Below are 16,974 nucleotides of genomic sequence, written 5' to 3'. Positions count from 1 at the left end.
CTCTTTCAGCTTCGCGCTACACACCCAATCTCCCTCTTTCAGCTTCGCGCTACACATCCAATCCAATTGTTGTCAATACTTTGATAATTTGGACTCAATTCCGTGAACATTTTAAATTGTGTTATTTCTATTTCGCCCTAAATGTAATAATCCCCTCTCACCTCCAGCCAAACTGGATTCAGATTTCAGGCTGTGGCAGAGGAATGACCTTACGAAGTCTAGTGACCTTTATATAGATGGCACCACTGCCAATTTCGAAGACATCGCAATCACATATAATCTACCCCATTCAAGTTCATTTTAGGTATTTCCAAATTCGCCGGTTTATTCGCACTCAAAGCCCAACCTTTCCAATTCTAACACCCGGATCGGGTCTGGATGCCCTTTTCAAAACACCTTGTCAACTAAAGGGACTCATATCCCATATTTTGTAGATAATCATGTCCCTTGGTAACTTAATACTTAATAAAATCCGATCTGAGTGGGAAAGGGAACGTGGTGGAGAGATCACTGTTGAAGTCTGGAATGGGGCCTTACTTATGGTAAATGGAAGCTCCTCTTGTGCCCGGCTCAGGATTATACAGTTTCAGGTACTTCCCCGTATCCATTTCAGTAAGGCTAAATTATCCAAATGCTACCCAAATATTAAACGGTACATGTGACAGGTGTAAAGGCCCCTTGGCAGACCTGACCCACATGTTCTGGTCCTGTCCGGCAGATTATTGGTCCACTATATTTAAAACCCCTTTCTGAAGCATTTGATATAAAGTTACCGCCTAGTGCAGAAATGGCTGTTTCTGGAGTACCAAACAACAAACCTTCTTTCACCAATAGACAGCTGGATGCCATTGCTTTGCCTCCCTGTTGGACCGCAGAAGGATATTTTGTGATTGGAAATCTATCAATCCTCCCTTAGCCTCTCTTTGCCTCAAAGATCTGATGCTGTTCCTAAAATGTGAGAAAATTAAGTTTACCATTCGAGGGTCAACCAACTCCTTTTATTCCACCTGGGACCCGATGATATCCTATTTGAACAGCTCCAAACACTTCCTCCAGATTAGTACTCCTGGCCCCACCCCCAGCCCTTGAGGTTACTGCTATAGGCCTATAGGATCACCTCATCACCTGAAATAGTTTGTTACATTTGGACTTGTATTGAATTAACATGGTTGTATACTTTTGTTTGGTTTTCTGATATGTAACACAATGACTCTGCCTTTCTTTGTAAATGGGTTTGGAGGCATTCTGGGATGCAAAACAAAAGGGGGAAAAATGTACAATGTCTTTACATGTAATATTTCATCCATTGTGAATAAAAAATATTATATAAAAAAATTAAAAAAATGGATTGTAACAAAAGATGACTGAGCCGATGACTCCTATTGAGGAGATGATTGAATTACTTTATCAAGAGGAAAACATTGGAATCTTTTAAAATGTTTATCACAATATCCTTAACATGCAAATAGTATCTTTAGATAATCATATGAACTCATGGCAGGTTGAATTACAGGTGCAGATATCAGAGGAGAGCTGGGGGAATATATGGAAAACACTGTATAAAGCCCCTCTATGTAACCCAACAAGGGAGTTTCAATTCAAAGTACTACATTGTTGTTTTATGAGCCCTGATAAACTTAATCAAATGAAAAAAGGAATATCATCTCCTCCTAGTTATTACCACTCAACCAGACCCATATCATCTCCTCCTAGTTATTACCACTCAACCAGACCCATATCATCTCCTCCTAGTTATTACCACTCAACCAGACCCATATCATCTCCTCCTAGGTATTATTACTCAACCAGACCCATCTCCTCCTAGGTATTATTACTCAACCAGACCCATATCATCTCCTCCTAGGTATTACCACTCAACCAGACCCATCTCATCTCCTCCTAGGTATTATTACTCAACCAGACCCATCTCATCTCCTCCTAGGTATTATTACTCAACCAGACCCATATCATCTCCTCCTAGGTATTATTACTCAACCAGACCCATATCATCTCCTCCTAGGTATTACCACTCAACCAGACCCATATCATCTCCTCCTAGGTATTACCACTCAACCAGACCCATATCATCTCCTCCTAGGTATTACCACTCAACCAGACCCATATCATCTCCTCCTAGGTATTATTACTCAACCAGACCCATATCATCTCCTCCTAGGTATTACCACTCAACCAGACCCATATCATCTTCTCCTAGGTATTACCACTCAACCAGACCCATATCATCTCCTCCTAGGTATTATTACTCAACCAGACCCATATCATCTCCTCCTAGGTATTACCACTCAACCAGACCCATATCATCTCCTCCTAGGTATTACCACTCAACCAGACCCATATCATCTCCTCCTAGGTATTATTACTCAACCAGACCCATATCATCTCCTCCTAGGTATTACCACTCAACCAGACCCATATCATCTCCTCCTAGGTATTATTACTCAACCAGACCCATATCATCTCCTCCTAGTTATTATTACTCAACCAGACCCATATCATCTCCTCCTAGGTATTATTACTCAACCAGACCCATATCATCTCCTCCTAGGTATTACCACTCAACCAGACTCATATCATCTCCTCCTAGGTATTACCACTCAACCAGACCCATATCATCTCCTCCTAGGTATTATTACTCAACCAGACCCATCTCCTCCTAGGTATTATTACTCAACCAGACCCATATCATCTCCTCCTAGGTATTACCACTCAACCAGACCCATCTCCTCCTAGGTATTACCACTCAACCAGACCCATATCATCTCCTCCTAGGTATTATTACTCAACCAGACCCATATCTATTAGCAGAAGCAAGGAAATGTGAAACAGAATGCTGGAAAAATGAACATTCACCCTCAAACGAACATGCACCCATCCCGAGAGGCGCAGTGGTCGAAGGCACTGCATCTCAGTATTAGAGGCATCACTACAGACCCTGGTTCGATCCCGGGCTGTATCACAATCGGCCCTGATCGGGTGGCGCACAATTGGCCCGGCGTCGTCTGAGTCAGGGGAGGGTTTGGACGGGGTAGGCCATCATTGTAAATAAGAATGTGTTCTTAAGTGACTTGTCTAGTTAAATAAAGGTTAAATAAAAGAGATGTGGTTTAGGTCTATAGAGGGAACTTGCTGACATGGAGAGAATTACATCAATCTTGCAACATAGACAGTATGAAGGTGTCTGGTCAGAGTTCCTGACATATCACACTTCTGTTTGTTTCTGTGGCTTTATCCAAATTGTATTCTTATTCAGACTCTTTAAAAATGTGCTCTATACAGCCAACATGTTCCCTTAACATGTGAATGTAATTCCGCTCCTTAGTTTTATTTATTTTATTTCACTAGGAAAGTCAGTTAAGAACAAATTCTTATTTACAATGACAACCCACTGTTCCCCAGTAGGCTAACTGCCTTGTTCAGGGGCAGAACGACAATTTTTACCTTGTCAGCTCGATCTAGCAACCTTTTGGTTACTGGCCCAACGCTATAACCACCAGGCTGCCTGCTGCCCCTCTAACCACCAGGCTGCCTGTCGCCCCTCTAACCACCAGGCTGCCTGTCGCCCCTCTAACCACCAGGCTGCCTGTCGCCCCTCTAACCACCAGGCTGCCTGTCGCCCCTCTAACCACCAGGCTGCCTGCCGCCCCTCTAACCACCAGGCTGCCTGCCGCCCCTCTAACCACCAGGCTGCCTGCCGCCCCTCTAACCACCAGGCTGCCTGCCGCCCCTAAAGACAGCAAAGGTATGTTGTGTATGTACGCTACATGCTCTTCAATACAAATGTATGTTGTGTATGTATGCTACATGCCCTTTATGTGCTCTTCAATACAAAGGTATGTTGTGTATGTACGCTACATGCTCTTTAATACAAAGGTATGTTGTGTATGTATGCTACATGCTCTTCAATACAAAGGTATGTTGTGTATGTACGCTACATGCTCTTTAATACAAAGGTATGTTGTGTATGTATGCTACATGCTCATTAATACAAAGGTATGTTGTGTATGTATGCTACATGCTCTTCAATACAAAGGTATGTTGTGTATGTACGCTACATGCTCTTCAATACAAAGGTATGTTGTGTATGTATGCTACATGCTCTTCAATACAAAGGTATGTTGTGTATGTACGCTACATGCTCATTAATACAAAGGTATGTTGTGTATGTATGCTACATGCTCTTCAATACAAAGGTATGTTGTGTATGTATGCTACATGCTCTTCAATACAAAGGTATGTTGTGTATGTATGCTACATGCTCTTCAATACAAAGGTATGTTGTGTATGTATGCTACATGCTCTTCAATACAAAGGTATGTTGTGTATGTATGCTACATGCTCTTTAATACAAAGGTATGTTGTGTATGTATGCTACATGCTCTTCAATACAAAGGTATGTTGTGTATGTATGCTACATGCTCTTCAATACAAAGGTATGTTGTGTATGTATGCTACATGCTCTTCAATACAAAGGTATGTTGTGTATGTATGCTACATGCTCTTTAATACAAAGGTATGTTGTGTATGTATGCTACATGCTCTTCAATACAAAGGTATGTTGTGTATGTATGCTACATGCTCTTTAATACAAAGGTATGTTGTGTATGTATGCTACATGCTCTTTAATACAAAGGTATGTTGTGTATGTATGCTACATGCTCTTCAATACAAAGGTATGTTGTGTATGTACGATACATGCTCTTTAATACAAAGGTATGTTGTGTATGTACGCTACATGCTCTTTAATACAAAGGTATGTTGTGTATGTACGCTACATGCTCATTAATACAAATGTATGAAAATAAAAGGAAAGTGCCTGCTGTTGTTTAGAGCCACAGTATAAAACTCTAGACTTCATCTGAAATGAATCCAGTTTATTCAGATCAAATGAAGAGGCTACATTTTGATAAGAACATTTCTGTCTCTGTGTTATTGATTTAAGGCCAAGTGACTAAAACTGAATGTAGAAAAAGATGACAGGGCCACAGACGGGTGGGTTGTTGAGCAACAAAAACGATACGAGCTCAACCGTGGAACAGACCCAGCGGGGTTGGCTGAGGAACAAAAACGATGCGAGCTCAACCGTGGAACAAACCCAGCGGGGTTGGCTGAGGAACAAAGGATTGTTCACAACATGGAAACTATATATCCTCTTCAATTGTTTATTGAAAACATAAATACATTTGCACAATGAGCGCTTGTTGTCTCTTAAATGCATCGTTACAGTTGTTGATTAGCTAGCTAGCAAATTTTAGCCCCATTAGCATTGACATGACATGAGTCAAAACAAGACATGGTGAGACTAAACGAGCAACCTAGGATTCCCTACATGGCAGCTTCTTGTCATTGTCTTATGATCCTGGACGGTCACATAGCAACAGACTGCTGCCCCCTCGACGCAACACACATCGTTTTCATGACGTCGTCAGCCATCCCCTCTATAGTTACTGGTCTCTTCAAGACAACACGCACAACATGGTCTACAGCAACATGACCAACAGCCTTAGTTTGGTCAATGTGGATGATAATATCGACTAACAAGACAGCAATTCACTGGTCATTGATAGTCTGCTGAGAGTCCGTCAATGGGTTGGCCAGAATACAGTAGACCACTGTCAACAGTCTAGTACGAGTGCCTTGGCTTCTCTAGCTACTGAAAGACAGACAGAATTATCAAACACTATTGGCTGTGAGAGCTGGACAGACAGCCAGAAAGACAGACAGACAGCTAGCCAGAAAGACAGAAAGACAGACAGCTGGCTAGCCAGAAAGACAGACAGCTGGCTAGCCAGAAAGACAGACAGCTGGCTAGCCAGAAAGACAGACAGCTGGCTAGCCAGAAAGACAGACAGCTAGCTAGCCAGAAAGACAGACAGCTAGCTAGCCAGAAAGACAGACAGAAAGCTAGCCAGAAAGACAGAAAGCTAGCCAGAAAGACAGAAAGCTAGCCAGAAAGACATCAGGCCAGCCAGAAAGACAGCTAGCCAGAAATGGGTAAAACAGTCAGTCACACTCAGAATAGCCTTCACTCATCCAACCGATTTTCATCAGACACAGTCATACACATTGAACTGAGGGATGTGAGTGAAGTCACCCGTCTCCTCAAACCATAACAGTTCCAGTACATTAGTAGTTTAGACTAGGGCCACCACTCTGTGGGAGAAGAGAGACTGTGACCTACCGATGCTGTGGCATTTACAGCAGCCCAAACCAACTCAGCTGTGTGGTGCAGCCTAAACCCTGACAGGAAGGAGCTTCCAGTCCAACTACAATGGACGAATGCACATGCAAATCCACACACAAGGTCTGACAGACTCAAATGAACATGTCATTCAGATGAAGTTACACCATACTGCTGGTACACTGGGCAGAGAGGTCTGTAGACCTAGAGGAGACACTGGTACACTGGGCAGAGAGGTCTGTAGACCCAGAGGAGACACTGGGCAGAGAGGTCTGTAGACCTAGAGGAGACACTGGGCAGAGAGGTCTGTAGACCTAGAGGAGACACTGGGCAGAGAGGTCTGTAGACCTAGAGGAGACACTGGTACACTGGGCAGAGAGGTCTGTAGACCTGGAGGAGACACTGGTACACTGGGCAGAGAGGTCTGTAGACCTAGAGGAGACAGTGGTACACTGGGCAGAGAGGTCTGTAGACCTAGAGGAGACAGTGGTACACTGGGCAGAGAGGTCTGTAGACCTAGAGGAGACAGTGGTACACTGGGCAGAGAGGTCTGTAGACCTAGAGGAGACAGTGGTACACTGGGCAGAGAGGTCTGTAGACCTAGAGGAGACAGTGGTACACTGGGCAGAGAGGTCTGTAGACCTAGAGGAGACAGTGGTACACTGGGCAGAGAGGTCTGTAGACCTAGAGGAGACAGTGGTACACTGGGCAGAGAGGTCTGTAGACCTAGAGGAGACAGTGGTACACTGGGCAGAGAGGTCTGTAGACCTAGAGGAGACACTGGTACACTGGGCAGAGAGGTCTGTAGACCTAGAGGAGACACTGGTACACTGGGCAGAGAGGTCTGTAGACCTAGAGGAGACACTGGTACACTGGGCAGAGAGGTCTGTAGACCTAGAGGAGACACTGGTACACTGGGCAGAGAGGTCTGTAGACCTAGAGGAGACACTGGTACACTGGGCAGAGAGGTCTGTAGACCTAGAGGAGACACTGGTACACTGGGCAGAGAGGTCTGTAGACCTAGAGGAGACACTGGTACACTGGGCAGAGAGGTCTGTAGACCTAGACGAGACACTGGTACACTGGGCAGAGAGGTCTGTAGACCTAGACGAGACAGTGGTACACTGGGCAGAGAGGTCTGTAGACCTAGACGAGACAGTGGTACACTGGGCTGAGGTGTCTGTAGACCTAGAGGAGACACTGGTACACTGGGCAGAGAGGTCTGTAGACCTAGACGAGACACTGGTACACTGGGCAGAGAGGTCTGTAGACCTAGAGGAGACAGTGGTACACTGGACAGAGAAGTCTGTAGACCTAGAGGAGACACTGGTACACTGGGCAGAGAGGTCTGTAGACCTAGAGGAGACAGTGGTACACTGGACAGAGAAGTCTGTAGACCTAGAGGAGACACTGGTACACTGGGCAGAGAGGTCTGTAGACCAAGAGGAGACAGTGGTACACTGGGCAGAGAGGTCTGTAGACCTAGACGAGACACTGGGCAGAGAGGTCTGTAGACCTAGAGGAGACACTGGTACACTGGGCAGAGAGGTCTGTAGACCTAGAGGAGACACTGGTACACTGGGCAGAGAGGTCTGTAGACCTAGAGGAGACACTGGTACACTGGGCAGAGAGGTCTGTAGACCTAGACGAGACACTGGGCAGAGAGGTCTGTAGACCTAGAGGAGACACTGGTACACTGGGCAGAGAGGTCTGTAGACCTAGAGGAGACACTGGTACACTGGGCAGAGAGGTCTGTAGACCTAGAGGAGACACTGGTACACTGGGCAGAGAGGTCTGTAGACCTAGACGAGACACTGGTACACTGGGCAGAGAGGTCTGTAGACCTAGACGAGACACTGGTACACTGGGCAGAGAGGTCTGTAGACCTAGACGAGACACTGGTACACTGGGCAGAGAGGTCTGTAGACCTAGACGAGACAGTGGTACACTGGGCTGAGGTGTCTGTAGACCTAGAGGAGACACTGGTACACTGGGCAGAGAGGTCTGTAGACCTAGACGAGACACTGGTACACTGGGCAGAGAGGTCTGTAGACCTAGAGGAGACACTGGTACACTGGGCAGAGAGGTCTGTAGACCTAGAGGAGACACTGGTACACTGGGCAGAGAGGTCTGTAGACCTAGAGGAGACACTGGTACACTGGGCAGAGAGGTCTGTAGACCTAGACGAGACAGTGGTACACTGGGCAGAGAGGTCTGTAGACCTAGACGAGACAGTGGTACACTGGGCAGAGAGGTCTGTAGACCTAGACGAGACAGTGGTACACTGGGCTGAGGTGTCTGTAGACCTAGAGGAGACACTGGTACACTGGGCAGAGAGGTCTGTAGACCTAGAGGAGACACTGGTACACTGGGCAGAGAGGTCTGTAGACCTAGACGAGACAGTGGTACACTGGGCTGAGGTGTCTGTAGACCTAGAGGAGACACTGGTACACTGGGCAGAGAGGTCTGTAGACCTAGAGGAGACACTGGTACACTGGGCAGAGAGGTCTGTAGACCTAGAGGAGACACTGGTACACTGGGCAGAGAGGTCTGTAGACCTAGACGAGACAGTGGTACACTGGGCAGAGAGGTCTGTAGACCTAGACGAGACAGTGGTACACTGGGCAGAGAGGTCTGTAGACCTAGACGAGACAGTGGTACACTGGGCTGAGGTGTCTGTAGACCTAGAGGAGACACTGGTACACTGGGCAGAGAGGTCTGTAGACCTAGAGGAGACACTGGTACACTGGGCAGAGAGGTCTGTAGACCTAGACGAGACAGTGGTACACTGGACAGAGAAGTCTGTAGACCTAGAGGAGACACTGGTACACTGGGCAGAGAGGTCTGTAGACCTAGAGGAGACAGTGGTACACTGGACAGAGAAGTCTGTAGACCTAGAGGAGACACTGGTACACTGGGCAGAGAGGTCTGTAGACCAAGAGGAGACAGTGGTACACTGGGCAGAGAGGTCTGTAGACCTAGACGAGACACTGGGCAGAGAGGTCTGTAGACCTAGAGGAGACACTGGTACACTGGGCAGAGAGGTCTGTAGACCTAGAGGAGACACTGGTACACTGGGCAGAGAGGTCTGTAGACCTAGAGGAGACACTGGTACACTGGGCAGAGAGGTCTGTAGACCTAGACGAGACACTGGTACACTGGGCAGAGAGGTCTGTAGACCTAGAGGAGACACTGGTACACTGGGCAGAGAGGTCTGTAGACCTAGAGGAGACACTGGTACACTGGGCAGAGAGGTCTGTAGACCTAGAGGAGACACTGGTACACTGGGCAGAGAGGTCTGTAGACCTAGACGAGACACTGGTACACTGGGCAGAGAGGTCTGTAGACCTAGAGGAGACAGTGGTACACTGGACAGAGAAGTCTGTAGACCTAGAGGAGACACTGGTACACTGGGCAGAGAGGTCTGTAGACCAAGAGGAGACAGTGGTACACTGGGCAGAGAGGTCTGTAGACCTAGACGAGACACTGGGCAGAGAGGTCTGTAGACCTAGAGGAGACAGTGGTACACTGGACAGAGAAGTCTGTAGACCTAGAGGAGACACTGGTACACTGGGCAGAGAGGTCTGTAGACCAAGAGGAGACAGTGGTACACTGGGCAGAGAGGTCTGTAGACCTAGACGAGACACTGGGCAGAGAGGTCTGTAGACCTAGAGGAGACACTGGTACACTGGGCAGAGAGGTCTGTAGAACAAGAGGAGACACTGGTACACTGGGCAGAGAGGTCTGTAGACCAAGAGGAGACGTTGTAGAGACACTGGTACACTGGGCAGAGAGGTCTGTAGACCAAGAGGAGACAGTGGTACACTGGGCAGAGAGGTCTGTAGACCAGGAGAACACAGTGTAGAGACACTGGTACACTGGGCAGAGAGGTCTGTAGACCAGGAGAACACAGTGTAGAGGAGACGTTGTAGAGACACTGTACGTACAATGTACACCTCATAGGGGGAGGCCTTATCGTGACGATCTCACACACACACACACACACACACACACACACACACACACACACACACACACACACACACACACTAGTGGGAAGGAGGTTACAGGAAGCTAGTGCCATCATATGAAAAACCCTTATCGTGTAGGAACAGAGACAGACACGGTTGAGAGAGGAAGCACAAAGGACTGAAGGGAGAGGTCTGGCATGAGGCTGAAGATAACTAGACAGGCTCTACATGCTCTAGATTCAATCAATTCACTGTAGTGTAGTCACTCACGGAGAACAGCATGGAGCTTGTAACATCAGGGTAGTGAATAGAGGTCGACCGGTTATTGGAGGACCAAAAAAAGACGACACCGATTAATCTGCCAATTTTTATAAATATATTTGTAATGACTATTACAATACTGAATTAACAATGAACATTTTTATTTTAACTTAATATAATACTTCAATAAAATCAATGCTTACGAGCCTGCTGCTGCCTACCACCGCTCAGTCAGACAGCTTTATCAAATCATAGACTTAATTATAATAAACACACAGAAATACGAGCCTTCCATTAATATGGTAAAATCCGGAAACTATGATTTCGAAAACAAAACGTTTATTCTTTCAGTGAAATACGGAACCGTTCCGTATTTTATCTAACGGGTGGCATCGTTAAGTCTAAATATTGCTGTTACATTGCACAACCTTCAATGTTATGTCATAATTATGTACAATTCTGGCAAATTAATTACGGTCTTTGTTACGAAGAAATGGTCTTCACACAGTTCGCAACGAGCCAGGCAGCCCAAACTGCTGCATATACCCTGACTCTGCTTACACTGAACGCAAGAGAAGTGACACAATTTCAGGCACCGCATTGTTTATATGCAATGCAGGACGAGCTAGATAAACTAGTAATATCATCAACCATGTGTAGTTAACCTGTTTGGGCTAGGGGGCAGCATTTTCACTTTTGGATGAAAAGCGTACCCAGAGTAAACTGCCTCCTACTCAGTCCCAGATGCTAATATATGCATATTATTAGTAGTATTGGATAGAAAACACTCTGAAGTTTCTAAAACTGTTTGAATGATGTCTGTGAGTATAACAGAACTCATATGGCAGGTGAAAACCTAAGAAATTGACATAAATGATTAACTTTATCGAACAAATAAAACATTTGAGGAACTGGGATTCCTGGGAGTGCATTCTGATGAAGATCATCAAAGGTAAGTTAATATTTATAATGCCATTTCTGATTAATGTTGACTCCACAACATGGTGAATATCTCTTTGGCTGTTTTGTGTCTGAGCACCATACTCAGATTATTGCATGGTATGCTTTTTCCGTAAAGTTTTTGAAATCTGACACAGAGGTTGCATTAATGAGAAGTTTATCTAACGTTCCATGTATAACAGTTGTAGTCTCTATAGTCTCTTATCAATGTTTATTCTGTAAATTTGTGTGACTCTCTGCAAAATCACTGCATGTTTTGGAACTAGTGAACATAACACGCCAATGTAAAATGAGATTTTTGGATATAAATATGCACTTTATCGAACAAAACATACATGTATTGTGTAACATTAAGTCCTATGAGTGTCATCTGAGGAAGATCATCAAAGTTTAGTGATGAATTTTAACTATATTTCAGCTTTTTGTGACTCCTCTCTTTGGCTGGAAAAATGGCTGTGTTTTTCTGTGACTTGGTGGTAACCTAACAATCGTTTGTGGAGCTTTCGCTGTTTAGCCTTTTTGAAATCAGACACTGTGGCTGGATTAACAAAATTGTATCTTTAAAATGGTGCCTAATACTTGTATGTTTGAGAAATTTGATTCATGAGATTTCTGTTGTTTGATTTGGCGCCCTGCAATTTCATTGGCTCAACAAGGCCGCCAAATTCAAACAACAGCGAGCGGTTAACTAGTGATTATGTTAAGATTGATTGTTTTTTTATAAGGTCAATTTAATGCTAGCTAGCTAGCTAACTTACCGTGGCTCCTTGCTGCACTCGCGGAACAGGTGGTCAACTGTCACGAGAATTTCTACCCCAATGTTCTAATTGAACTATTTTATAGCTTTGACCAATTCCCAGAGGTTGTAAGGCTCTGGTTAATGAGGTTGTAAGGCTCTGGTTAATGAGGTTGTAAGGCTCTGGTTAATGAGGTTGTAAGGCTCTGGTTAGGGAAGAATTAGACAAAGTCCCAGTCTGCAACAGATCAATACTTTATTCAGAGAGCGCTCTGACTTCAAAATGAGAACACAATATTTTTATACCACACACACACATTAACTCACATCAGTAGAAACTCCATCTCTCTTTAGGTGGGCTGTATTCTTCCAAAGTTCACATACATTGTTTATCACCCTTCTGCAACATGTTTCATCATCTTCTGCAAACCGTTTCTAACAGTTGCTCTCCTCCCTAAGGTGGGGAGGCCTCTTTCCAGTTATTAGTTTCCCCGTTATCACAAGTCGACAGTTCAGTTGTCCTTGAATGTCTCAACTATACCCTGCTCATACTGCGAAATAGTAACACAATGGCCTAGTCTTAAAAAAGTCTAGTCACACACATTATTGGATTATGACTCTAACACATTTCATACAATTATATGGTTTCAGGGTGGAATACTTTAGTCACTATCATCAACCTGCCACGCAGTCTCCTCGTGGAGTGCAATATCATCGGCCATAATCGGCATCCAAAAATGCCAATTACCAATTGATATGAAAACCTAAAATCGGCTCTAATTAATCAGTCGACCTCTAGTAGTGAATTCGATTCCCAGGACCACCCATACGCAAAATGTATGCGCACGTACAACTGTAAGTCACTTTAGATAAAAGTATCCCCTACGTCAGGCCTCCCCTACGTCAGGCCTGCTCCACATTAGGCCTCCTCTACATGGTATATATTATTATATAGTTATGAGCAGCTAGATAGACTCACTAGCCTACACCCAAAAGAATATGAAAAAAAGTTACTGTGTCCTTTTTAATGAATAACAGATGACATTGAAGACTGCATTACATTTCAAGTTGAACTATCTTAACAATGTGCTCCTTGTCACTCATTTATGCCAAACATGAATAATGAAGTTGACAAGAGCACAAACAGATCCTGGACCAGGCTATAGAAGGAGACAACAGGTCTGGGACCAGGCTATAGAAGGAGACAACAGGTCTGGGATCAGGCTATAGAAGGAGACAACAGGTCTGGGATCAGGCTATAGAAGGAGACAACAGATCTGGGACCAGGCTATAGAAGGAGACAACAGATCTGGGACCAGGCTATAGAAGGAGACAACAGATCTGGGACCAGGCTATAGAAGGAGACAACAGATCTGGGACCAGGCTATAGAAGGAGACAACAGATCTGGGACCAGGCTATAGAAGGAGACAACAGATCTGGGACCAGGCTATAGAAGGAGACAACAGATCTGGGACCAGGCTATAGAAGGAGACAACAGATCTGGGACCAGGCTATAGAAGGAGACAACAGATCTGGGACCAAGCTATAGAAGGAGACAACAGATCTGGGACCAGGCTATAGAAGGAGACAACAGATCTGGGACCAGGCTATGGAAGGAGACAACAGATCTGGGACCAGGCTATAGTAGGAGACAACAGATCTGGGACCAGGCTATAGAAGGAAACAACAGATCTGGGACCAGGCTATAGAAGGAAACAACAGATCTGGGACCAGGCTATAGAAGGAGACAACAGATCTGGGACCTACCAATGTACTACTAGGCTACCCCAAATACATCACTATAACGTTAGTCATCATCACCTAACAAGGATCCACCAGTGTGGATGTACATGTGATGTACACAGAATTTCTATTGTTAGTCTACAGTGTCTGTGGTGATTTGTCTCTACTACAGATCTGCATTTGTCAACATGATAAAGAGTTGGTGTTGGCTATGTAAATAGCCAGTGGCACATCCTGTTCCTCAACTAGCTCCTTCCACTTGATTGACTGTATCTATATGGCTGCGTTCACACAGGCAAACCAATTATGATATTTTTCCCACTAATTGGTCTTCGGTAACCCTGTCTTTGGATAGTCCATCTGTATATGCTCTAATGGCTATCAGTAACATTTAAACTAACTATCTACTAAACCTGAACTTAACCCTTATTCTAAACCTAACCCTTATTCTAAACCTAACCCTTATTCTAAACCTAACCCTTATTCTAAACCTAACCCTTATTCTAACCCTAACCCTGATCCTAAACCTAACCCTTATTCTAAACCTAACCCTGATCCTAAACCTAACCCTTATTGTAAACCTAACCCTGATCCTAAACCTAACCCTGATCCTAAACCTAACCCTGATCCTAAACCTAACCCTTATTCTAAACCTTCTCAAGCAGATGCTTATCAACAGATAGTTTGTTGATAGTAATGACCATCTGTAAACCATCTACAGATGGACTATCCAGACTATCCAAATAATGTGTGACCTGGTCAGTGACTTTGTCCCCAATACTTGAAAAGGCACCGAGCAAACTAGATGAAGTGATGATAAACATCTTAGTAACACAATTCTATTACTGTATTATGAGCTAGCTGTGTGTGTATCGGGCCATGGGCATTACTGCAGTGTGATTGATGACTAGCTGGCTGTATTGAGCTGTGTAAGGGGGGGTTCGGACGGTAGAGGAGGGGACACAGTCATGCATATTGAAGGCCCTGGAGGGGGTCAACATCTGATCTCAGCTGGGCCCAATCTCAGATGCAGCCAGTTGTTCATTGAGGCGAGACAACCAATGGGTCTGTCTGGTTAGCTAAACATGTGTTACTAACAGACTTTCTAAATCTGTGTCAATTCTCTCACTCAAACTCTTTCTCTCCAGTCTCCACTCTTTGAGCTCAAGTGGATCACATTCTAAACGTTACGGATCCTGGCATGCGTTTGTAAATCATTACATACTTTTGTAATCTGTCAATCGATACAATAATTAGCTAGCTAGCTGGATGATTTAGTGTTTTCAAACAATGCTCAAATCCGCTAGCTCACGTTTAGCATTGATGACTCAAAATAGCTGGCTGGTGAAATGCAATCAAATGAAAATAATGCACGTCTCGTTTCTTACCTCGTTGACTCCGGTTGCTGCAGACCGGGATATTATGAATATTAGGACGTTATCTATATGATAGTCTTCGATTCACAGTTTCGCTGATTTTGATATGATCTATTTTCCCTTTCTCTCCCTGACCTCCAATCCGTTTACTGTATAAATACATCCAGCTTGTCTTGCATCAAGCCGACGTGAACGGTGTATGTGCGCAACTTAGTTTATGGCCAACAATATATCCTATCAGTCAAGCATCATTCTCAGCTTCTGTTACACATCATGGACGACACGCATTGCCCATTTAAACGCACAATACGTTCATTTTACTTAGATAACAACAATAAAGATAAACATGTGAGTGTATACAGTGTCATTTCCTATAGTGCCTTATTATTTGACATGAGGCTTTCCTGAGTCTCCTCTGGTGGTGAGTTATAGTTACCTGGTTGCCAGTCTTTTTTAACTAACATTCCACTCCTTGTAGAACAAACAACATGTCATTTATTTGATTTATTTAACCTTTATTTTATCAGGGAGTCATACCAAGACCAAGGTCTCGTTTACAGATGAGCTCTAAATTACATCACAAAGAATTACACACACCTCAAAATATAAATGCAAAATGCAATCAGAAAGAAAAACATGGTCATAAAAAAACAACACATTAGTCAGTAATGAGGTCATGTACCGAAGAACCTCCAAAGGAGTGGAATGTTAGCGACTGGCAACCAGTCTAAGTTATAGTTACTACCACACACAAAACAACTTCATAGAGCTTTACTGACCTCTAGTGGTGGTATAGCTGAAATGTCGGTATTTGTATTTTTGTATTTATGTATTTATTAAGCCAAGGCAGCAGCTACTCTTCCTGGGGTCCAACAAGATGAAGGCAACATTACAATACATTCATGACAGATTTCACAACATATTAAGTTTGTGCTTTCAGGCCTCTACTCTACTACCACATATCTATAACACAACATCCATGTGTACATGTGCGTATATAGTGCGTATCAAATCAAATCAAATCAAATTGTATTTGTCACATGCACCGAATACAACAGGTGTAGTAGACCTTACAGTGAACTGCTGAATACAACAGGTGTAGTAGACCTTACAGTGAACTGCTGAATACAACAGGTGTAGTAGACCTCACAGTGAAATGCAAAATACAACATGTGTAGTAGACCTTACAGTGAAATGCAGAATACAACAGGTGTAGTAGACCTTACAGTGAACTGCAGAATACAACAGGTGTAGTAGATCTTACAGTGAACTGCTGAATACAACAGGTGTAGTAGACCTTACAGTGAAATGCTGAATACAACAGGTGTAGTAGACCTTACAGTGAAATGCTGAATACAACAGGTGTAGTAGACCTTACAGTGAACTGCTGAATACAACAGGTGTAGTAGACCTTACAGTGAACTGCTGAATACAACAGGTGTAGTAGACTTTACAGTGAAATGCAGAATACAACAGGTGTAGTAGACCTTACAGTGAACTGCTGAATACAACAGGTGTAGTAGACCTTACAGTGAACTGCTGAATACAACAGGTGTAGTAGACTTTACAGTGAAATGCAGAATACAACAGGTGTAGTAGACCTTACAGTGAAATGCTTACTTACAAGCCCTTAACCAACAATGCAGTTTTTAGAAAATACAAAAAAGTAAGAGATAAGAATAACAAATAATTAAAAATCAGCAGTAAATAACATTATCGAGGCTATA

General features: G+C 44.0%; 1 protein-coding gene across 31 annotated transcripts in view; it reads right to left on the bottom strand.

The window, feature by feature from the left end:
* LOC109885278 (putative homeodomain transcription factor 2) overlaps nt 1-15,429 on the bottom strand; it is a 105,498-nt gene extending 90,069 nt beyond the window's left edge. For 20 of the 31 annotated variants that reach the window (XM_031820648.1, XM_031820645.1, XM_031820650.1 and 17 more), the window contains exon 1: nt 15,260-15,429. The gene's annotated coding sequence lies outside the window, so the exon portion shown is untranslated. The remainder of the gene's footprint in view (nt 1-15,259) is intronic. The other 11 variants (XM_031820666.1, XM_031820665.1, XM_031820672.1 and 8 more) reach the window with 4 other exon arrangements.
* Between the last annotated feature and the right edge of the window lie 1,545 nt (nt 15,430-16,974).

Source organism: Oncorhynchus kisutch, unplaced genomic scaffold (assembly GCF_002021735.2).
Source record: "Oncorhynchus kisutch isolate 150728-3 unplaced genomic scaffold, Okis_V2 scaffold3571, whole genome shotgun sequence".
Lineage (NCBI taxonomy): Eukaryota > Metazoa > Chordata > Actinopteri > Salmoniformes > Salmonidae > Oncorhynchus > Oncorhynchus kisutch.
This window is presented reverse-complemented; position numbering and strand designations above follow the sequence as displayed.